This window comes from Phyllobates terribilis, unplaced genomic scaffold (assembly GCF_046119375.1).
Source record: "Phyllobates terribilis strain yellow unplaced genomic scaffold, ASM4611937v1 Scaffold_2__4_contigs__length_985480577, whole genome shotgun sequence".
Classification (NCBI taxonomy): Eukaryota; Metazoa; Chordata; class Amphibia; order Anura; family Dendrobatidae; genus Phyllobates; species Phyllobates terribilis.
The window spans coordinates 303,747,161-303,769,556 of NW_027362762.1; positions in this window are offsets into that span (position 1 = coordinate 303,747,161).

A 22,396-nucleotide genomic window follows, 5' to 3' on the forward strand; every position below is an offset into this window, starting at 1 on the left:
TTCAGGGTGTGGCTGGGCAAATTAAATGCTCAGTCACTGTTTTTTTTCTCTGTGGCCTGGAGAAGGAAGTCTCAAGAATGTGTGTGTTTGTGGATGTCAGAGAGCTCCACAGAAGGACTTTGTGGTAAAACCCGAATGTGCTATCCAGAGCGGGCAAAACCCCCCTCACCTATAGACTGTACTATATTTTATGTCTTTGTTTTTCGTTATCCCGGAGAGGACATGTTTATTTTTGTGGAACTCTGCTGAGGTTTATGCCGTATCCCAATAAACCAACAGGAAGTTTACCCGAGATGTGTTTCCTGTGTCTGCCTCTGAGAGAGCCGAGGAAGTCGCTTTACCATAATATATATATATCTCAATTGGTAATGCACGTTAAAAGCAAGTACTTTTAAAAATAAAAAGTTAACATTTTCTACAGTGTTGAATACTTTATGTGCATTTAATATGACAAATAAATCAACTAACAATTTTAATATGCACTTAATTTCAAGAAAATAACCACTAGATGGCTCCATGGGAGCATCTGAGTAAAATACAGATCTGAGCTTACATCAACCATTAAATTAGTTTTCCACTAAAAAGATTTTTATTCAAAAGTGCAAAGGATATCATAATGCCAGAGCAAAAATAAAATATTATACACTTTGTAACAATAAAAATAAAAAGATTATGGTAAGAAAAAATATATAGATAGGGTTTTCATATGGCAAACCTTTATCATGCTGCATGGCTTTGATCTTTGGGGACAGCTGCATTGCTACTGTACCATTGCAAAACTGCAATATACTGTATTTATCGCAAACCCCAATTGTGGTGTCTGTATTTACAGTACATGCATCTTCACAAAGTGTTACAATACTTTTTTGTATAAGTAATGAGGGATGAGGAGGTTTTGGACTGAGAACTGTGACAAATATATGTCTTTATGTTAGTGCTCTGATCCAAATCAAGGCTTCTACCCAAACAATGGAGCATTATATAGTGAAACTATCATGTTGTACATGCAGTCTGATCTGTGGACAGTAAAGTACAGAGAAGGAGAACCTCAGCAGAATGAAATATAGGTTTCTTGGAAGGATTTTAGTGTTACTTGCATTTTATTCATTGAAATTGTTAGTGTCTGTATGTATTCATGCCCTGTGTGTGATCGTGATCACTGATTAACAGTTATTTCTGCATACACAGTCATTCTGTATTTTTTTTTATAGCTTATGGTTTTATACATTGGACATTATATGGCATTATAAAAAGTGTGCATTACATAACATTTTCAAAAGGAAGATTAATAAGTATTATTTTATTCTTGAGTACCATAATACAAGACTGGAAAAAAATTTACAGCAAAACCCCAAATGCAGTATTCAAAATTTGACAATGCTCTTTAGACCCTCTGCTTCCTGCATAAATGTGTTCTTGGAATACAAAAATTGTAACACTGTGTATTTGAGTATGTTCTGTGACAAGTCACAGATGGAAACATTTATTTCTTAGAATGTACAACAGGCAGTATACCTGAAATACATCTAAAGGCAGTGCCTTTAAAACCAGTTGTACAGGTAGGAAATAAATCTCAACGAAAAGCTTTTACGTGGCTAACACATGTAACGTGTTTGAAAATGTTCTCTTTCCCTTCATTGAAATGTGTACATTAACCTCCCTAAAGTGATTTTCACATTTACTAAAACTGATCTGTTGATATAGATGGCATAAGTTGCTGAAACTAGTGATTGGCTGCAGTGGTGATGTGCACGGTAGTCTTATAATATCAATGCAGCTAAAACACAAGACTTGAGCAGAAGCAGAGAGACAGACCCAGAGAGGCTGAGCAACTGCAGTGTTTGCTACTTTACATCTGGTACCCAGTTTTGTTAAAGTGGAAACTTCTTTAATTGTCAAATATTTTGAAATTCAGATTCATCAGGTTCGACAAATTTTTGAAAAATTTGATTTACAGCTACAATTGCCTTGAAAAGACAAGTATAACACTCTGATATCTCTTAGAGCTATATCCAACCACTTTCAAATTTGTTAACAAAAATACAGCCATAGTAATGTGAGAGTGACCATAGAAATGAATGGTAACCAACAGCCAATTTAATAACTCAGCAACTAACAGACTTCTCATGTTTTTTTACATTAAAAAAAGTCCACAAGTTATTCTTATTAGTAACTTTAAGTCATTTTTTATTAGAGCGCTGACTAAAACTAATGGTATTGCAGTCAGAGCTAACATCGTCCTAGAGTCGCTAAGACGAGTGATGTGCCATTTATTTCACAGCTTTCCAATACCTACCCACTAATGCAATTTCCATAGGTGAAGGAGGTCAATTGTGGCTTGCATATGTGAGTGCTTCTGCCTGGATGGTAGCAGCCAGTGTTTCTTGAAGTACTTCTACTGCAGCTAGTGGCAGCCAAATTCTTAAGTGCCCATTGGAATTGCCACTTTTTCTTTTAATATACATTTTTTAATTTTTTATAAATAACTTATCTGATACAAAAGACTGTTTACCCAGGTAATTAACAAACCCATCAGCTCAAGATGTCCAAAATAGATTTTATTATTAAAAAAAAAGGAAAAATGTGTGTCTTCTCAGAAAACTGCTGAAAATGGCCTTTTAACAAAAAAGATTGCTTGTCAGTGCTTTGGTTATGCTGTTTAAGTCAATTATAGTGCTAGAGGGCCCAAGACATAAGTAGCTTTTTTACAACACATTACCTACAAATATAAAAAAGGTACGTCAAATTTTATTTTCTGGTAGAAAAAAATTAAAAACAATAATGTATGATATTGAGTCATTTTCAGTGGATGATTTATATAAACCAATGACTGCTTAAATATCAAAGTGTGAAATAAAGTAAGCCCCTACATGTCACCAATTTATTCTCCTAAAACTTAAAAAAGATCTGTAACAATGTACATTTCTTTGAAATGCCAAGTAGTCTGTAGTTTAACTTCCTTAAGATTGATTTTCTTACCAAACAAGTGGCATTCCTAAACATCAAGATGTTCACCAGATAATTGCTTTAAGTAAGTGAATATTTTTAAAATGGACAAAATCCACCTCTGAATATTTATGTTGGGAATGAAGGAATTATAATTACCCAAATTTATGTTGACGTAGGAGCATCCATTTTAAGATAGAATTGTATGAAACAGGAAAGTCACTGATTCAAGGGCAGTATAGCAAAGAACATCGCAAAGACCTACAGTATGTACATACAAAATAAGTTAAAAAACAGATTATGCGATTATGGGCGATAATAACATTTCTCTGATTCTAAACATGAGAAGGAAAACATAAACAATGCTGTACATGAAAGTGGATAACACACAAAGAAAATTAACACTGCGCTAAAAAACTTTTGAATATACACTCATTATTAACAAAAACTGTTTGAGAACGGGTACTGCAAGAACAAGCAATTGATAATTGAAAACATTTTTTATAGAAAAGTGCTGAAATACAGTTAAATTGTGAGCGTTATTCCAGTTTGCCACTGCAAGCAGTATGATAAAATACACAATTAGACAGAAAACCCGACAAGGGCTTGATGCAGAAAAATGCAAGAAGACCAACCAGGTTATTTAAATAACTATAGTTGTGCTATGTAAATAAATCTTTTATAAAAAGAGCAGTAACCGGTTTGGTATACACCATAACAATATATGTATGCCAGTACAAATAATGTTGTTACATGATCAAACGTCCAGGGTTTAGATATCAACAGTACTGAATGCGATCGTGTACATGGATTAAACACATGTACTAATAAGTGGCACGCACAAGGAATAGTCAGAAATTGATTGTCCGTTGCTTGACTCACTGCGTGTAGGATAGTCCTGTGCTGCATATAGTGGGCGCTTCAGACGTAGGTCGCGGCAAAGTTGCAAAAGATTTGTACTTGTCTATTTGGGGTTATACGTTTTACATATAGAGAATTCAAAAGCCAAATCAATTTCTTGGTTTACTTCTTTTTAATATTCAAAAATAATCCAGTAACTTTTTGAGAAAACATAGTAAGAACCGAAAACACCCAAAACACTGGGCACAGTGCAAAATCTTCATAACAACTATTAATACTGTACATATCTTAAATGTGGTCAGCTGATAATCAAGTTTTATCAGTTTTACACTGATTAGATCATTTACAAAAGGGTATAATTTACAAAAAATATATATAAGATGAGATTGTCAGCTCACCTCCTCTTTGGTTACCGCGTCCTCCGGGCTGCACAGATCCACTGGGTGAAAGTTGATATGCCTTGTTTGCAATCATGAGTGTATCCAAACTGCCTGACCTTCTTGTTACCTATCTTTAATATGAAGAAAAAAACGGATGTTTTAAGAAACCTTGGATTTCCTGGGATCATTCGTCCAAAAAGGCGCTGGATGCTTATTATTTTGCGCAAATTTACAAAAAAGGGGAAAAGCACTTTAGTGCACAACACAGGTATTATTTTGTGGGTTTATGTTTGCTTGTAGTAGACAACCACAAGGCCAATTTTTATCCTAGCATTAAAATACTGTTTCTAAAAACCTTCCATTTATTTCCATTGACAAAATTAAATTACTGATTCAGAAATTTCTCGGCATATCACACTGTCCATATCGGTTTAAGTGGTTGAGAAACATACTGTAGGGTTTGGTATTCACTCAGCTGCTTGAGGTAGGCACAGGAAACAGTTTGTTTAAAAATGTCCACGGTAGGTTTACTGTGACTTCATAAACCGCGCTTGAAACATAAACAAAACAAAGCCTTGTCCGGCACAGAGTAACAAAACAGCAAAACAAACAGTCCATGCCGTACTGCAGGTACGCCTGCTCTCTGGCAGTGTCCTTGAGTACAAACACGCTGGAGGTCTCCACACCTCCAGCCACAGACACTGAATGAGACACACGGTCTCCATTTTATACACACACCCCGGGGTGGGGATATGTGAGCAGCTAATCCCCCCCCCTGTCTCTTATGACTTCTCGTTAAAAACTGGCCCTAATACGCCCTAGTAACCCTCTCAGCACTATGTGTGCTGGAGCATGCTTTCCCGGTTTTACATCACTGAAGCTACCAACCTCAGCGATGCATATCTCCCCAAAGGACATATCCGGGGGCCATCTTACTTACCCCCCCTCTGCCCAAATCTGGGGGGCTTGGCACCTTCTGATAACATACAGTGGACCCTCGACAATGCGTCAGCTTTGCCATACAGTTTCCCAGGCCTATGCTCTACATGGAAGCTGAGCTCCTGAAGACCTAGGAACCACCAGGTCACTCGAGCATTGTTCCCCTTCTCGCTCATCCACCTTAGTGGGGCATGGTCTGACACCAGCCTGAATTTCCTGCCTAAAAGGTAGAATCTTAGGGTGTCCAGCGCCCACTTTATGGTCAAACATTCCTTCTCCACTATGGAGTAATTTCTCTCAAAAGACGTCAGCTTCTGGCTTAAATACATTATGGGGTGCTCTTCTTCCTTCATCTCTTGTGATAGGACTGCACCCAGCCCGACATCTGAAGCGTCTGGACCACAAAATCCTTTGAGAAATCTGGCGCCACAAGCACTGGCTGTTTGCGAACCCCGGATCACGTCAATTTTATTTACTTGGGGCTTTATCACACGTCTGATAATGACATAGCCCAAATATCTGGCTTCCTCCATGCCCATGGAAAATTTCTTCGGTTGATGGAAAATCCCACCTTCCTTAGATCATTGAATATTGCCTAGACTTTGCTCAGATGGCTTCCTCAATCCTGGTTATAGATCACAATATCATGCAGGCAGGCCGCTGCATACCTTTTGTGGGGAGCTAGGATCCGGTCCATGGCTCTCTGGAAGGTAGCTACTGCACCTTGGAACCCAAACGGCATCCTGGTGTAATGGAAACACCCATTTGGCGCTGAAAAAGCAATCTTCTCCTTGGCCTCTTGGGACCTAGGAATCTGTGAGGTCCAGGGTGGTAATGTACCTGGCCGGCCATAACCTTTCAATTAGTTCATCTATCCTGGGCATTGGGTATGAATCAAACTTAGAGACCTCATTCAGTTTCCTGTAGTCATTGCAGAGCCGCCATTCTCCATCAAGTTCCGGCACTAATATTATGGGACTGTGGGTCTGGACCAGCCACTCTTGGACTCTTCAGTGACCCCTAGTTTCAACATGCGCTTCACCTCCTTCGAGATTATCTAGTGGCGGGCATAAGGAATCTGATATGGCTTCATATTCACTCGGACATGAGGCTCCATAAGCACCTCATGCTCCATGACCTGAGTACAGCTCAGCAGATCAGAGAACAGGTCCCTGTTGCACTGCAGAAACTCTCTGCATTGTTGCTTTTGGGCACGTGACAGTGATTCTGCCACCTTGACTTCCTCCACGTCGGTTTCAATCTTCGTCACCAAATACGGAGCTTCCATGGGCTCCTTATCTTGGCATGGCTTAATCGGGTTGACGTAGTGTTTCCGTCTCCTGGGTTGGTGGACCCTATAGTTGACATTGCCAACCTTTTCAACAACTTCAGAGGGGCCCTGCCACTTGGCCCAGATTTTTCTCTCCACCGTAGGTACCAACATTAGTACCCGATCCCCAGTGTTGAAGTGTCTCACCCTCACCTACCTATTATACACTCTCGACGGTGCCTCTTGTGCTTTGAGTAGGTGTTCTTTCACAATTGGCATCACCTATGCAATCCTCTCTTGCATTTGGGCCACATGTTGTATTACACTCCTGTAGGGTGTAGATTCCATCTCCCAGGTCTCTTTTGCCACATCCGGGAGTCCATGGGGGTATCGGAATGGGAGGATCCAGTAGAGGCTTGTGGGACTTTTCTGATGGAAAATAGAAGGTATGGCAGTAGAAAATCCCAGTCCCGGCCATCTTTCTCTATAATCTTCTTCGACATGGCCTTCAAGGTTTTATTAAACCTTTCCACCAAGCCATCTGTCTGTGGGTGGTAATCCTGTGATTTGCAGGATCTTGCACTACTCCCTCATTACTTTTGACATAAATGGAGTTTCTTGATCCATTAGGATCTCTTTAGGCAACCCCATCCTGGAAAAGATATGGACCAACTACCGGGGCTATACACTTAGAGGAGAAGTTTCGTAGTGGTACGGATATCATGTAGCATAGTCCAGGACCACCAGGATGTACTGATGACTTCAGGCAGACTTGACCAGTGGTCTCACTAGATACATGGCGATGGGATCGAACGGGAGCTTAATGATAGGCAGAGGCACTAAAGGGCTACAGGAGTGAGTCAACGGGGAGATCAGCTGACAGGTGGGACAGGACCAACAGTAATTCACTAAATCTTTGTGACACCCAGGCCAGTAGAACTTCTGGATGATCTTTTCTTGTTTTTTTTTCTAACCCCAGATGGCCACCTAAGACATGTGCATGGTCCATATCTAACACCCTACGTTTGTATGGCCCTGGCACTAGTAACAGCTCGATCACCTCGACTCTGAGCTTGGTGACCCGATATAGTAACGCCCAATTCCTGGCAAAGTATGGATATCGGGTGTCAGCCCCTGGCTCTTGAGCAACACCATTCCGGACAGTGACATTATCAAGCGCCCTTTTTAGAGTCAAGTTTCTGAGCTGGGTGGTTCCAAAGTTTCCCCAGACACCTCCAGCTCCGGGTTGTAGGCTTGGGGGGATGCTGCCTCTTCCTCACCCCCAACAAGCACACCAAAGGAAACCTGATGGCGGCAGCCTGTGATGAGGTTTCTTCAGGAGCGACCTAGTTTTTTGTCTGGACAACCTGGCTTCCTCCCTTTCACCCACAAATCCGAAAACAAGGCAAAGTCCCTGCCTATTATAACAGGGTGAAACATGTCCTTGACTAAGCCCATCTCCTGGGACTTGGCACTAGTGATGAGCGAGCACTAAAATGCTCGGGTGCTCGTTTCTCGGGTAGAGCACATTGGGATACTCGGGTGCTCGACTCGAGAAATGAGCCCAATGTAAGTCTATGAGAAACTTGAGCATTTTTCAGGCGGCTCCTCCCGGCGGTCTGCAGAGGGCCTAAAAATTGCCCAAATCGATGGGAACAGTGATCAAATGACATGGGAACAGCATGGGGAAGACCCCTGGAAGCATTTCTGACTCCCAGGTCACTTCTGTAAACAATGCTGTCAGAGGTATTATGCCACTTTTATGGACTCACAATAAAACATACCAAAACAAAACCAAAATGGATTTTCCTGGGAAATATGTTAAGGAACATCCTTTCCAGGGTAATGACTTGTATATAAAGCAAAATAAATAACCAAAATCAAAAATGCTCCTCCACAACTTGGGCTATGTTCACACGTATGTTTTGATGCATTTTTTCACTTTTGCATTGCTTTCAACCGTGACAAATGCATTCACCAGGAAATGTCATTTTAACATATTGCAACCTTATCTGGCCATGTGGTGTGTGAGATATCATCAGACACATCATGTTTCATTTATGAAGGCGGGACTCTGAGAGTTACAAAGCCTATTTTTATAGGGCCATCAGACGGCCTTTACTATTCTTGAAAGGCCAGCAGTCGGCCCTCACTATTCTTAGAGAGCCATCAGCCAGCTATGTTTTATTTTTCCCATTACTAAAGAGTGGGTCTCCTATACTGTTATTGCGTACACAGTGAGTGCCAGGGGTGCTCAAAATTTGGACCCCTTTGAAGAGACTTAGAGGAGGGCCTCCTGAAAACAATATTCCCATTATTAGGAAGTGGGTCTCCCATTGTGTTCGCCTATGCAGTGAATGCAAGGGTTGCCAAAAATTTGGAGGCACTCCAATGCCCCTTGGAAGAGACGTAGAGGGACTCAAAAAAATATTCCCATTATTTGGAAGTGGGTCTCCCATAGTGTTGGCCTATGCAGTGAATGCAAGGGCTGCCAAAAATTGGGAGGCACTCCAATGCCCCTTGGAAGAGATGTGGAGGAGGGCCTCATAAAAAAATGTTCCAATTAGAAAGGACCAGGCCTCCTATACTTGTAAGGCCCATGCACTAAGTGTATGGGCTGACAAACATTTACCCCTGGGGGGTATACATGAACATACTGTATAAAAAAATTTTTTTACGGGCATCATAAACAACCTTTAAAAAAATTATGTGCGTGTTGCATCATGGACCACGGTCACCCTGGTGATATGGTGGTGGAGGATGAGTATGAGGAGAAGGAGGAGGACAAGAGCAAATAGCCAAAATCAGGAAGCGTATACCCATGTCTGGGTGTGAAAAGGTGCTGGATTTGAGTTTATGTTACTCTGCTATCATTCGGTGGTGTTGAGAAGTCTGGCGCAATCCAGCCCTTGTTCATTTTCATAAGAGTCAGCCTGTCAGCATTTTCAGTTGACAGGCGGATGCGCTTATCAGTTATAATTCCACCAGCGGCACTAAAAACCTGCTCTGATAAAACGCTGGCGACAGGGCACACCAGGACCTCCAAGGCAAAGAGAACCAGTTCATTCCACGTATCCAGCTTGGATACCCAATAATTATAAGGCACAGAGGAATCACAGAGGACATTGGTGCGGTCAGCAACGTACTCCCTCAGCATCTTCCCAAACTTTGCACTCCCTGTGATAGTACCCCATGCCTCAGGGCCAGTGCGATGGGAGGGGCTTAGAAAACTCTCCCAGAATTTTGACAGTGTTCCCCTGCCTCTGCTGGATTGAAGTTGTGTCTCTCTCACCTGTACTACTTGGTTTTCCAACGAAGTGTGCCCTCTGCTGCCAGCTTTTTTCAGATGGGAATTTTTTTAATAGTTCCACAACAAGGGCCTTTTGGTACAGCCCCATTTTTGTAGACCTGTCCGACATAGGAATAAGAGATATAAAGTTCTCCTTGTAACGTGGGTCTATAAGAGTCAACAACCAGTAATGACTGTCACCCAAAATTTTGAGAATGCGAGGGTCATGGGAAAGGCACCGTAACATAAATTAAGCAATGCGTGCCAGACTACTAACAGGCAATACTTCCGTGTCCTCACCAACAGGATGACTGACCATGCTCTCCTCCTCCTCTCTGTCCTCTGGCCATCGATGCTGAACAGACGGTATGACAGCTGTGCAGGTAGTACCATCCATAGCACATGAAACTAGCTCCTGTCCTTCCTCCTCCTCTTCCTCATTGTCACCCAATCCACATTGGGATGAGATGAGGCTGGGCTGTGTGTAATCACCCTGTATGGTTCCTTGCTCCATCTCGTGCTCCACCTGCAATGAATCCTCTTTGATTGTGAGCAGAGAGCATTTCAGAAGACAGAGAAGCAGAATTTTGACGCTAATTATGGTGGCATTGCCGCTCACCATCTTGGTGGAGTCCTCAAAGTTTTGAAGGATGGTACATATGTTTGACATCCATGTCCACTCCTGAGGTCTTATGTGTGGAGTCTGAACTGAATACCGACAGCGTTGTTGATGCTGGTACTCAACAACTGCCCTCTTCTGCTCACAAATCCTTCCCAACATCTGCAGTGTAGAGTTCCAACGCGTGGGGACATCACACACCAGTCTGTGAGCCGGAAGCTGCAAATGCTGCTGAAACATGGCAAGGGTGGCAAAACCTGTAGCTGACTTTCTAAAATGGGCAACAGGCGGCGTATGTTAACAAGCAGATCCAACAGCTCCGAGTAGAATTTGAGAAACAGCTGAACCACGAGGTTAAGCACATGGGCCAGGCATGGTAATTGTGTGAGCTCGCCTCGCATCAGAGCCGTCACCAAGTTCCGTCCATTGTCACACATGACCATGCCTGGCTGTAGGTTCAGCGGAGTGAGCCACAGATCTGCCTGCTCTTTCAGAGCTGTCCACAACTCTTCAGCATTGTGCGGTTTGTCTCCTAAGCATATTAGCTTCAACACAGACTGTTGCCGCTTGGCCGAGGCAGTGCTGCAGTGCTTCCAGCTTGTGACTAATGTGGTCATTTTGGAGATGGAGGCTGAAGAGGAGGAAGAGGCTTAGGAGGATGAGGTGCAGGACATGTAGACTGTGGGGGCAACCCTGATTGACCTAGGGCCCGCAATCCTTGGCGTCGGGAGGACGTGTTCCGTCCCAAGGTCCGACTGGGTCCCGGCTTCCACTATGTTAACCCAGTGTGCAGTCAGCGAGATGTACCATCCCTGCCCACAAGCGCTTGTCCACGTGTCCGTGGTTAGGTGGACTTTCCCAATAACTGCGTTGTTGAGGGCACGGCTAATGTTTTGGACAGGTGGGACACCGGGAGAAATAGTGGCGGCTGGGGACCAAGTACCGATGGACGGCTGCCGCCATCAGGTTGCAGAATACTTCCGTCTCCATGAGCTTAAAAGGCAACATTTCGAGCGCAAGCAGTCGTGAAATGTGAGAATTTAGTAGTGTGGCCTGTGGGTCGCTGGCTGCGTATTTGCCCTTGCTTTCCAGGAACTGGGCTTTGGACAACTGAACGCTGCGCTGGGACAAGGATATGGACATGCTTCCTGATGCTGCTACTTGAGAGTGTGCAATGAAAGGTGCAGGGCAAGAGGCATCTTCGCATGCACCATGGACAGGGGAATGGTTTGCATGCATGACAGTGGAAGAATCAATGGTGCCACCTGCAGACACTGTTCCTGAACCCTGGGGTTCGGCCCACAAAGTCGGGTGCTTTGCTGCCATGTGCCTAATCATACTGGTGGTGATCAGGCTGCTAGTTTTGCCACCCCTGCTGATGCTGGCCTGGCAGGTGGTGCAAATGGCCTTTTTGCGGTTTTCAGCAGAGTCTTTAAAAAATTATCAGACTCAGGAAGACCTAATAGTTGTACTGGCAACTTCCTTCGTGTTGGTGCTACGGTGAACGCTTGCCTTCCTTCTGTCTGCGGCCACCACACTGCTTCTTCCTGCCTGTTGGGGTGCTCTGCCTCCCTCCCCCTGTGTGCTGCTCTCCTTGCTCTGCATGTCTTCCTGCCCGGTTGGGTCAGTCACTATATCATCCACCTCCTCATCTTCCAATTCCGAACCCTGGTCCTCCTCCTGACTTTCTGGCAATGGTGTCTCATCATCGTCCACCTTTGTGACACTTTTCCACCGTCACCTTCGTGTGACTGTGGCTGCTCATATATTTGGGCATCGCTACATACGATCTCTTGCCCCACTTCAAGTGGGCCGGGCGAGAGGCCCGAATCTATAAATGGAAAAGTGAACAGATCTTCAGAGTGTCCAAGTGTGGGATCAGTTGTCTCCGGCGACTCTGCATGGTGGGAGGAAGGAGGATCAGGGTGAGGAATATGCGGTCCAGACTCACGGCTACTACTGAGACTTGACCGTGTGGAAGACAGGGTGGTGGTGGCTAAGTGACTGAAAGCATTATCCGCTAACCAACAACCTTTTGATACTTTTCTGGGTTCAATAGTGGTGTGCTGCGGTCCCCTAGGAATTGAGACAGGAAGGTTGGGCGAGAAGATGTGGGTGTTTTTTGTGGCACAATTTCAGCTTGCCCACGACTTTGTCCTCGGCCTCTGCATGCACCATCACCATCACATCCAGTTCCTCATCCCTTGCCACGTGCCTTGCCTATTTTAAATGGAGGAGATTATCTTCCACGCTCACTACAAATGACTGAGTTTGGAATGAACTTATAAGTGATCCGTGTGAAGGAGAAAACAGAGTTTTAAATACCTGGTCTGTAGGTAGCTAGTTTGAATAGCAAACTGGTGTGAATTGCTTCACTGACACACAGAAAGAAATTTTTAATGGAGGCCAGAAATGGCAGTATTTTCTGACAACGTAAATGTGATCCATGTGACGGAGAAAACACAGTTTTAAATACCTGGCCTGTAGGCAGCTAGTTTGAACAGCAAACTGGTGTGAATTGCTTCACTGACACATTGAAAGAAATTTTTAATGGAGGCCAGAAATGGCAGTATATTCTGACAACGTATATGGGATCCGTGTGATGGAGAAAACAGAATTTTAAATACTTGGCCTGTAGGTAACTAGTTTGAACTGCAAACCGATGTCAAAAACTTCGCTGACCCAGTGAAAAAAAATTGCAATGGAGGCCAAATATGACAGTCTTTTCTGAAAACGTATATGTGATCCGTGTGACGGAGAAAATGCAGTTTTAAATAGCTGGATTTCTAGCGCTGTAATATGGAAAGGACCTGGCTGTATTCTGCAGTGCCAACAAGCAAATGGCACAGAAAAATCTTGTTCTCTGGATTGCTTTTTAAGCAAATAATGAGGATTAAGATCCAAAAAAAAGTATTCCTGGCCCCTGAGACCTGGGCCTTTGTATAGAAATATCTAACAGCAGCAGAATTGGAATGGAGCCTCTTGTGCTATATGCACTGCCGTCTGCTATATACACTGCCTGCCTATATACCCTGCCTGCCTGACTGCAGATGGATTAGTCCTCAGAAGGACTGTTTGTTAAGATGGATATGTGTAATGTGTGTTTTTTTCTCCCTACACTACCTAATACACAACCAAATCTCTCCCTGACGCAGCAGAACTTCTCCCTACACTGCCTGATTCCGGAGTGACTGTGACGAGAACAGAGGAGCCAGGTCTGATATAGACCTGATGACGCTGTGCAGCCAGCCAATCACTGTAATGCCTCAACCACCATGGCTGCGGCATTACAATGAATGACAGGCAATCCCTGCATGTTGATTGGCGCTCTTAAGAGCGCCAAACATGCAGGGAGGGGACCCGAGCATCCGCCCGAGCATCTCACAAGTACTCGCAAGCTCAAAGCATCTCAAGTACTGAGATGCTCGGGCGAGTATCGGGTACTTGTGAGTATGCTCGCTCATCACTACTTGGCACCACAGTTTGTGTCTATGACCAATTGGACCACAGGGTAGTCCTTAGCATCCCCATGGATACAGCGGAGGCCGATATTTTTCCCCCCAGAACCAGCCGATGAGAAATTGTGGCCCTCACTAGGGTGACCAAACTCCCCGAGTCTAACAGAGCAGTCACTTGCACTCCATTCACTGACACAAGACACTTCTGCGGTCCCTTGCCTGGTTGAGGAACAGCACTGCAGGCTAGATATGCAAAGTATGAACAGCGCCATCCTGCGCTGCAGTCCATTAGCTCTTTGGTCATGGGGCAACGGGCGGCTATGTGACGGGGTATGACATCTCCAACATACTATGTTATTGGGCGGGACCTTTGGCTGCAACTCATGACCCCTCCTGGGCTCTAGGACGTCCCCCAGATGTGGCTTTAGTTGCCCTATTTTGGGTGGCCACCCAATTTTGGGAACCCCAGTATGGAGATGCTATGACCCTTGGCTTCCCCAAGGAACTCTCTACCACCTGGTACCTTTCCACCAACCCCACCAGGTCATTGTCATTACGGGGATCCTCCTAGACAACCCAGGATTGCACCGACCTCGGAAGAGAGTGTATGAACCTGTCCATGATGACCCTCTCCCTCATATGTGCTAAGGAGAAAGACTCAGGCTGCAACCACTTTTGGACCAAGTCTAGGAGGTTGAACATATGAGATCAGGGAGGTTTGTTACTGCAATAGGCCAAGTGGTGCACCCATTGCACCCTGACAATCAGAGTCACACCCAAGCGCGCCAAGATCTCCATTTTTAATTTGGCGCACTCTTTTGCAAGGCCAAATCATAACAGGCTTTCTTCGGCTCGCCTGTTAAATAAGGCACCAAAACCTCTGCCCACTGCTCCAGAGGCATTTTCTCCCACTCTGCCACCCTCTCAAAGACCGTCAGGAACGCTTCCACGTCATCACCCTTGGTCATCTTTTGTAATTCTCTTCTTGCCATCTTCCTCACGTGAGAGTCATCACCTGGAGATGGGGGTGGGGCGGTGGCCCAGCCACAGATCACCTTGGCTGAGAGCTCCATATTCTGCTTGTGCTGTAGTTGTTGCATCTGTTGCTGCTGTGCCTGCTGCTGCTGTTGCCACTGCTGCTGCTGCTGCTGTTGATGTTGCTGGAGATTAGCCTGCATGAGTTTCTTTATCAGCTCCTCTTTGCTGCTGGACGTCCCTGGCTGGCTGGCGGCCTTCATCCAGGACATAAAAGTTTTCCTGTAGCAGTCACACTACCCCTTTGGATTCGTGCCCAAGCTTCTTGCACCAATTGTAGGGTTTGGTACTCACTCAGCTGATTGAGGTAGGTACAGGATATAGTTTGTTTAAAAATGTCCACGGCAGGTTTCTTGTAACTTAATACACCGCACTTGAAATGTAAACAAAACACAGCCTTGTCTGGCACAGAGTAACAAAACAGCAAAACAAACACTCCATGCAGTACTGCCGGTTCGCCTGCTCACTGGCGGTGTCCTTGAGTACAAATACGCTGGAGGTCTCCACACATCCAGCCACAGTCACGGACATGTCTGGTGGCCATCTTACAGTACATACAGTGCAATTTCACTGAACTTCCTCTGTGTAAGGAACCTTTGTTGGCATTTTGACAGGGGACCATTGATCAATAGACAGTGTACCTTTTGAATTTGGTGACATTGGGCCTAAAAATCCAATGTTATCACAAAAATATGAATGGCAGTGAAATCGACATGTGGTCCTTTTGCTTTCATAAAATGTATTTGTTTGGGGAAACAGTCTATATAACTGCTTGTTTGAACTCTTTAATTGATGCATGTCTTCCAGTGATGACATTTGTAAAATTAAATTTGACCTATTTAATTGGTGAGATTTATTTCCTTTTCATTGACCTTTATAAGTTAGTCCAGCTTTTTCTTTTCATTTATTTCTCCATTAAGCCACTTTCTTGCTTTCTGGGGTATCAGCAAAGCTTGCATATAAGCTGTATCAAGTGAATCCACAATAGATTCTTCCATAATTTATTCTGTCATGTGCTAAAACAAGGTCTGCTATATATCTCGAGGCCAGAAGTCCAAGTCTAGATGAACATTGGGCCATAGATTCGGTGTCAGAGAGGCATGCAGTGGAAAACCTAAAAAAGTTTATAAAACAAAGACAATGTCAGCAAACAATGATAAAAATACACATAAAAATGCAAAGTATTCAAAAAAAGATGGACAGTGACCTGGCCGGTGGTAGTTGCCTCGTGATGAGCACTGCTCCAGAGGTAGCAGGGAAGATGAAGAGAAGCACAATGAACATAAGCAAGGTGGTCACGTGCAGCTGACCAGTGTCACGACGGACTGTGACATGGCCAGTGGTAGCTTCCCTATAATCAGCAAAGCTCCTAAGTTAACAAGGGGGGCAGGGAAGGTCTTATCCCCAGCCCATAAGGGTGTGGGAAGGTATGTCCTACAACTGGGCAGGTTGAGGGAAATGTGCATCCCACAACCTGGCAGGGTGATCGAAAACTCGGATCCCCGGACAGTCAGAATGGTGGGAAGGTGTCAGTCAGGATGGTAGGAGAGTTGGGTCAACCGCTTGTCAGACAAATAGGAAAATGTTGTTATCCCCTGGGGAGGCAGCCTACATAGCTGCTGTCACGAGTGGCCTGAGAGCTCAGAATGAATGTAGCACCCTGCATTCTGGGTTTGGTTTGGTCCTTAGGGTCACTTCTGGCTACCCCTAGCCAGAAGTCTCAGATCTCTTCTGGTGGCGCTGAGTAACCCCTCGGAAAATTCCATCTCCAAATTCCAGAAACAGAGGATATTGTGGGATCCAGTAAGGGTGGGCTGTAATGTAGGCTTTTGAGTAGTGATGAGAGAGCATACTCGCAAGTACTCGGTACTCTCTCGAGCATCTCAGTACTCGAGATGCTCGGAGCTCACAGAGTAATTGCGAGATGCTCGGGCGGATGCTTGGGACCCCTCCCTGCATGTTTGGCGCTCTTTAGAGCACCAATGGACATGCAGGGATTTCCTGCCACTCACTGTAATGCCGCAGCCATGCTGGTTGTGGCATTACAGTGATTGGCTGGCCGCACAGCATCATCAGGTCTATATCAGACCTGGCCCCTGTTCTCTTCAGTCCACTCCGCAATCAGGCAGTGTAGGGAGAGATGCTGCTGAGCTAGGGAGAGATTTGGTTATGTATTAGGTAGTGTAGGGAGAAAACAAGTACATTACACCTATCCATCTCAACAAACAGTCCTTCTGAGAACTAATCCATCTTCAGAGATATCAGGCAGGCAGTGTATATAGGCAGGGTGGCAGTGTATATAGCAGACTGCAGTGCATATAGCACAAGAGGCTCCATTCCAGTTCTGCATTCTGCTGCTGTTAGATATTTCTATACAAATGCCCAGGTTTCAGGGGTCAGGAATACTTTTTTTGGATCTTAATCCTCATTATTTGCTTAAAAAGCAATCCAGAGAACACCGTTTTTCTGCACCATTAGCTTGTTGGCACTGCAGAATACAGCCAGGTCCTTTCCATATTACAGCGCTAAAAATCCAGCTATTTAAAACTGTGGTTTGTCCGTCACATGGATCACATGTAATTGCACTGAAATTACTGCCATTTTTGGCCTCCATTCAAATTTTTTTTCAGTGTGTCAGCACAGTTTTTGACCCCGGGTTGCTGTTCAAACTACTTACCTACAGGCCAAGTATGTAAAACTGTGGTTTCTCCGTCACACTGATCACATATAATTGCGCTGAAAATAGTGCCATTTTTGGCCTCCATTCAAATTTTTTTTCAGTGTGTCAGCAAAGTTTTCAAAACCGGTTTGCTGTTCAAAATAGTTACCTACAGGCCAGGTATTTAAAACTGTGGTTCCTCCATCACACAGATTACAAATAACTTCACTCCAAATTCAGCCATTTGTAGAGGATGGAAGATATTGTCCTTCATTTAAAATGGGCAAGGCGCGTGGCAAGGGACGGGGAAATGGACGTGATGGTGATGGTGCATGCAGAGGCCGTGGGCAAGCTGAAATTGTGCCACAACAAACACCCACATCTTATCACCCGACCTTCCTGTGCCAATTCCTAGGGGACCGCAGTACACTACTTTTGAACCCAGAGCAGTGTCAAAAGGTTTTTGGTTGGATAGCGGATAATGCTTTCAGTCACTTAGCCACCACCACCACCCTGTCTTCCAAACGGTCAAGTCTCAGTAGCCGTGATTCACCCTGATCCTCCTTCCTCCCACCATGCCAAGTGCCCGGAGACAACTGATCCCACACTTGGACACTGAAGAGATGTTCACTTTTCGATTTATAGATTCGGGCTTTTCACCCGTTCCACTTGAAATGGGGCAAAAGGAGTTCGTATGTAGCGAAGACCAAATATTTGAGCAGCCGTGGTAACAAGAAGGTGATGGTAAGAAAGTGCCACAAGAGGTGGACGATGATGAGACACAATTGCCAGAAAGTCAGGAGGAGGACCAGGGTGCGGAAGTGGAAGACAAAATGGTGGATGATATAGTAACTGACCCAACCTGGAAGGAGGACATGCAGAGCGAGGACAGCAGCACACAGAGGGAGGGAGGCAGAGCACCCCAACAGGCAGGAAGAAGAAGTGTGGTGGCTACAGACAGAAGGCAGGCAACCGTTCCTCATAAAACCAACAGGAAGTTGCCAGTACAACTGTTAGGTCTTCCCGAGTCTGGTTGTTTTTAAAGACTCTGCTGATAACCCCAAACAGTCCAGTTGCACCACCTGCAAGGCCAGCATCAGCAGGGGTTGAAACACTAGCAGCCTGACCACCATCAGCATGATTAGGCACATGGCAGCAAAGCACCCGACTTTGTGGGCTGAACCCCAAAGTCCAGGAACAGTGTCTGCGGGTGGCACCATTGCTTCTTCCGCTGTTGTGCATGCAAGTCAATCCACTGTCCATGGTGCATGTGAAGATGCCTCCTGCCCTGCACCTGTCGTTGCACACTCTCAAGTAGCAGCATCAGGAAGCACGTCCATGTCCTTGTCCCAGCGCAGCGTTCAGTTGTCCATACCACAGTCCTTGGAACGCAAGCGGTAATACGCAGCCAACGCCCCACTGGCCACACTACTAAGTTCCCACATTTCGCGAATGCTTGCACTCGAAATGTGGCCTTTAAGGCTCGTGGAGACGAAAGCATTCTGCAACTTCGGTCCCCAGCCACCACTATTTCTCCCGATGTGCCGTCCCCGCATTGCACAAACAAATATCCCAAAACATAAGCCATGCCCTCAACAATGCAGTTACCGGGAAAGTCCACCTAACACGGACACGTGGACAAGTGCTTGTGGGCAGGGTGGTAGATCTTTCTGGTGGAACACTGGGTTAACATGGTGGAAGGCGGGGCCCAGCGGACCTTGGGATGGAATACCTCCTCCCGACGATAAGTATTGCGGACACTAGGTCAATCAGCGTTGCGCTCACGATCTACAGCTCCTGCACCTCATCCTCCTCAGCCTCCTCCTCCTCTTCAGCCTCCATCTCTGAAATGACCACATCAGTCACAAGCTGGAAGCACGGCAGCACTGCCTCGGCTAAACGGCAACAGGCTGTGCTGAAGCTAATAAGCTTAGGTGACAAACCGCACAATGCTGAAGAGTTCTGGACAGCTCTGAAAGAGCAGGCAGATCTGTGGCTCACACCGCTGAACCTACAGCCAGGCATGGTTGTGTGTGACAATGGCCGGAACATGGTGGCAGCTTTGAGGCGAGGCGAGTTCACACACGTACCATGCCTGGCCCATGAGCTTAACCTCGTGGTTCAGCGGTTTCTCAAATCCTAACCGAAGCTGCCAGATCTGCATTTTAAAGTGTGCTGCCTGTGTGCCCATTTTATAAAGTCACCTACAGCTTCCGCCGCCCTTGCCGTGTTTCAGCAGCGTTTGCAGCTTCCGGCTCACAGACTGGTGTGTGATGTCCCCACACGTTGGAACTCTGCACTGCAGATGTTGGGAAGGATTTGTGAGTAGAAAAGGCCAGTTGTTGAGTACCAGCATCAACAAGGGATTCAGTTCAGACTCCAAACATAAGACCTCAGGAGTTGACATGGAGGTCAGACATATGTACCATCCTCCAAAACGTTGAGGAATCCACCAAGATGGTGAGCGGCGATGATGCCATAATTAGCGTCATCATCCCGCTTCTCTGTCTTCTGAAATGCTCTCTGCTCACAGTCTAAGAGGAAGCATTGTGGGCGGAGAACGATGAGATGGAGCCAGGAAACATATAGGGTAATTACACACAGCCCATCCTCATCGCATCCCAACATGAATTGGGAAATAATGAGAAAGAGGAGGAGGAGTAAGAACAGGAGCTAGTTTCATGCGCTATAGACTGTACTACCTGCACAAATGTCATACCGTCTGTTTAGCATGGATGGCCAGAGGACAGAGAGGAGGAGGAGGAAGAGAAGAGCATGGTCAATCATCCTCTTGCTGAGGACACGGAAGTCTTGCCTGTTAGCGGTCTGGCACGCATGGCTGAGTTTATGTTACGCTGCCTTTCCCATGACCCTCGCGTTCTAAAAATTTTGGGTGACAGTCATTACTGGTTGGTGACACTTCTAGACCCACGCTACAAGGAGAACTTTATATCTCTTAGTACTGAGGTGGAAAGGTTTACAAAAATGGGGCAGTACCAGAATGCCCTTGTTGCGGAACTATTAAAATAATTCCCATCTGAAAACTCTGGCGGCAGAGGTCACAGTTTGTTGGACAACCAAGGAGTACAGTCGAGAGAGACACAACTTCAATCCAGCAGAGGCAGGGGAACACTGTCAAAGTTCTGGGAGAATTTTCCCAGCCCTTCCCATCGCACAGGCCCTGAGGCTCGGGGTACTCTCACAAGGAGTGCAAAGTTTGTGAAGATGCTGAGGGAGTACCTTGCCGACCATACCATCATCCCCCGTGATTCCTCTGTGCCTTTTAATTATTGGGTATCCAAGCTGGATATGTGGAATGAACTGGCTCTCTACGCCTTGGAGGTCCTGGGCTGCCCTGCCGCTACTGTGTCACCCCAGGCCGGGATGCCACAAATATTAAGGCTGTGTCTGAGAGCAGGAGGGAGGTTCCCTGGTCAGGGACCATTAGCATGCAGCACCTCCTGTCCCAGGCCAGTAGGGGGAGCAGGCTGCCCCTATAACAGCTGGAACTGGGGCAGGGTTAGAGAGACCAGGACCCACTTCTGAAGTATCCAGAAGGGTTCCCAGAGAAGAGGGACAGGTCAGCAGCAGCTGAGGAGTCCGGGAGGCAAAGGAGAAGCTGCGAGTCAGGGACAGAGGCGACGAGAGCCGGTCCTGGCTGAGAGAGAACATCACTACCGGACATTGGGATCCGAGGCTGTCAGGGTTGCATGCCCGGCAGCAGCGAACCAACTCGCGAGGGATTTCAGGTCCCTTGGACTAAGGAGCCTGGAGGCTCCGCCACACAGAGGGACCAGTACAGCACGGAGAAGCAGCAGGTACCTAAGGCCCGAGTCGCAAGCCATACAGGCGAAGTACACGGCCAGCTTAGGGACGTGGGCTATCATGCCACAAAAAGGGGGATAGTCAGCAAGGGCAGAGAGAGAACGGTAGGCCTACCCACTCACCCTGACCAGTGGGGCTCGCCCGAATGCTCTCAGACACCCAGGCCCATTCCTACCCAGTACTCCTGTTGGGTCATTAGTTCTACCTACAATAAAGACCCTGGACTGTTTGAAGCAGACTCTGAACCCTTATTATTGCGGCCTGCACTATCACCCCGGGGGGATTTATCATATCCCTGTGCTGCACACCAACATCAACCTCAGCGGTCTGCCTTGCAGCGGCGGTCCTCCCTGACCGCAATCCACAGGTGGCGTAGTCAGACATTCATAACTCCATAAATAGACTGCCACAGCATTTGGTCTGACCACCCTGAGCCACGGGATCGGGTTGCCACTACTTCTCCCATCATCGCACTGAAGCCCGGTTCCAAGTGCCCCACGGCCCAGGGAGCGAGTCAGCTTTGGCGTAGTCGGCAGGATTGTGACCAACCCGCCACAAACGGGTATTGTGTGCCTGAAAAAGACTGTACACATACCTTAAAAGGAAGTTTCCCGCCATTCGGAGCCGTTTCCCGCCATCTTCAGCCGTTTTCCCGCCATCGGACGCCATCTTTGGGACGCCGCGCGGGAAGACGAGGGGCGTGGATGTCAAAAACGCGTGAGACTTGAAGCTCCGCCCTACGCTGAGACGCTGCGCAAGGTCCTGGAAGGAAAGAGAGCGACGCTGACGTCACCAGGATGCGACGCAAGGTCCTCACCCAGAGCATTGCTAGCGGAACCACGGCCTACGGAAGAGGATCAACGGAAGGTAGGCCACGGTTAACTAGGGGGGAGGAAGATGTCGAACGCGGAGGGACCCTCTACCACCAGCGTGGCCGCTGCAGCTGTGATGCCGTTCTCCATGCCCTATATCCCCAGAGCAGCCTGGCTGCCACAGTATGCTGGCGAGTCGCGTACCTTGGGCGACTTTAAAGAAAGACTGTATAGCTTATTCAAAGTTTATCCCCTGACAGAAGAACAGAAAGTAAGCATACTGATAGGGCAGTTAACTGGTGC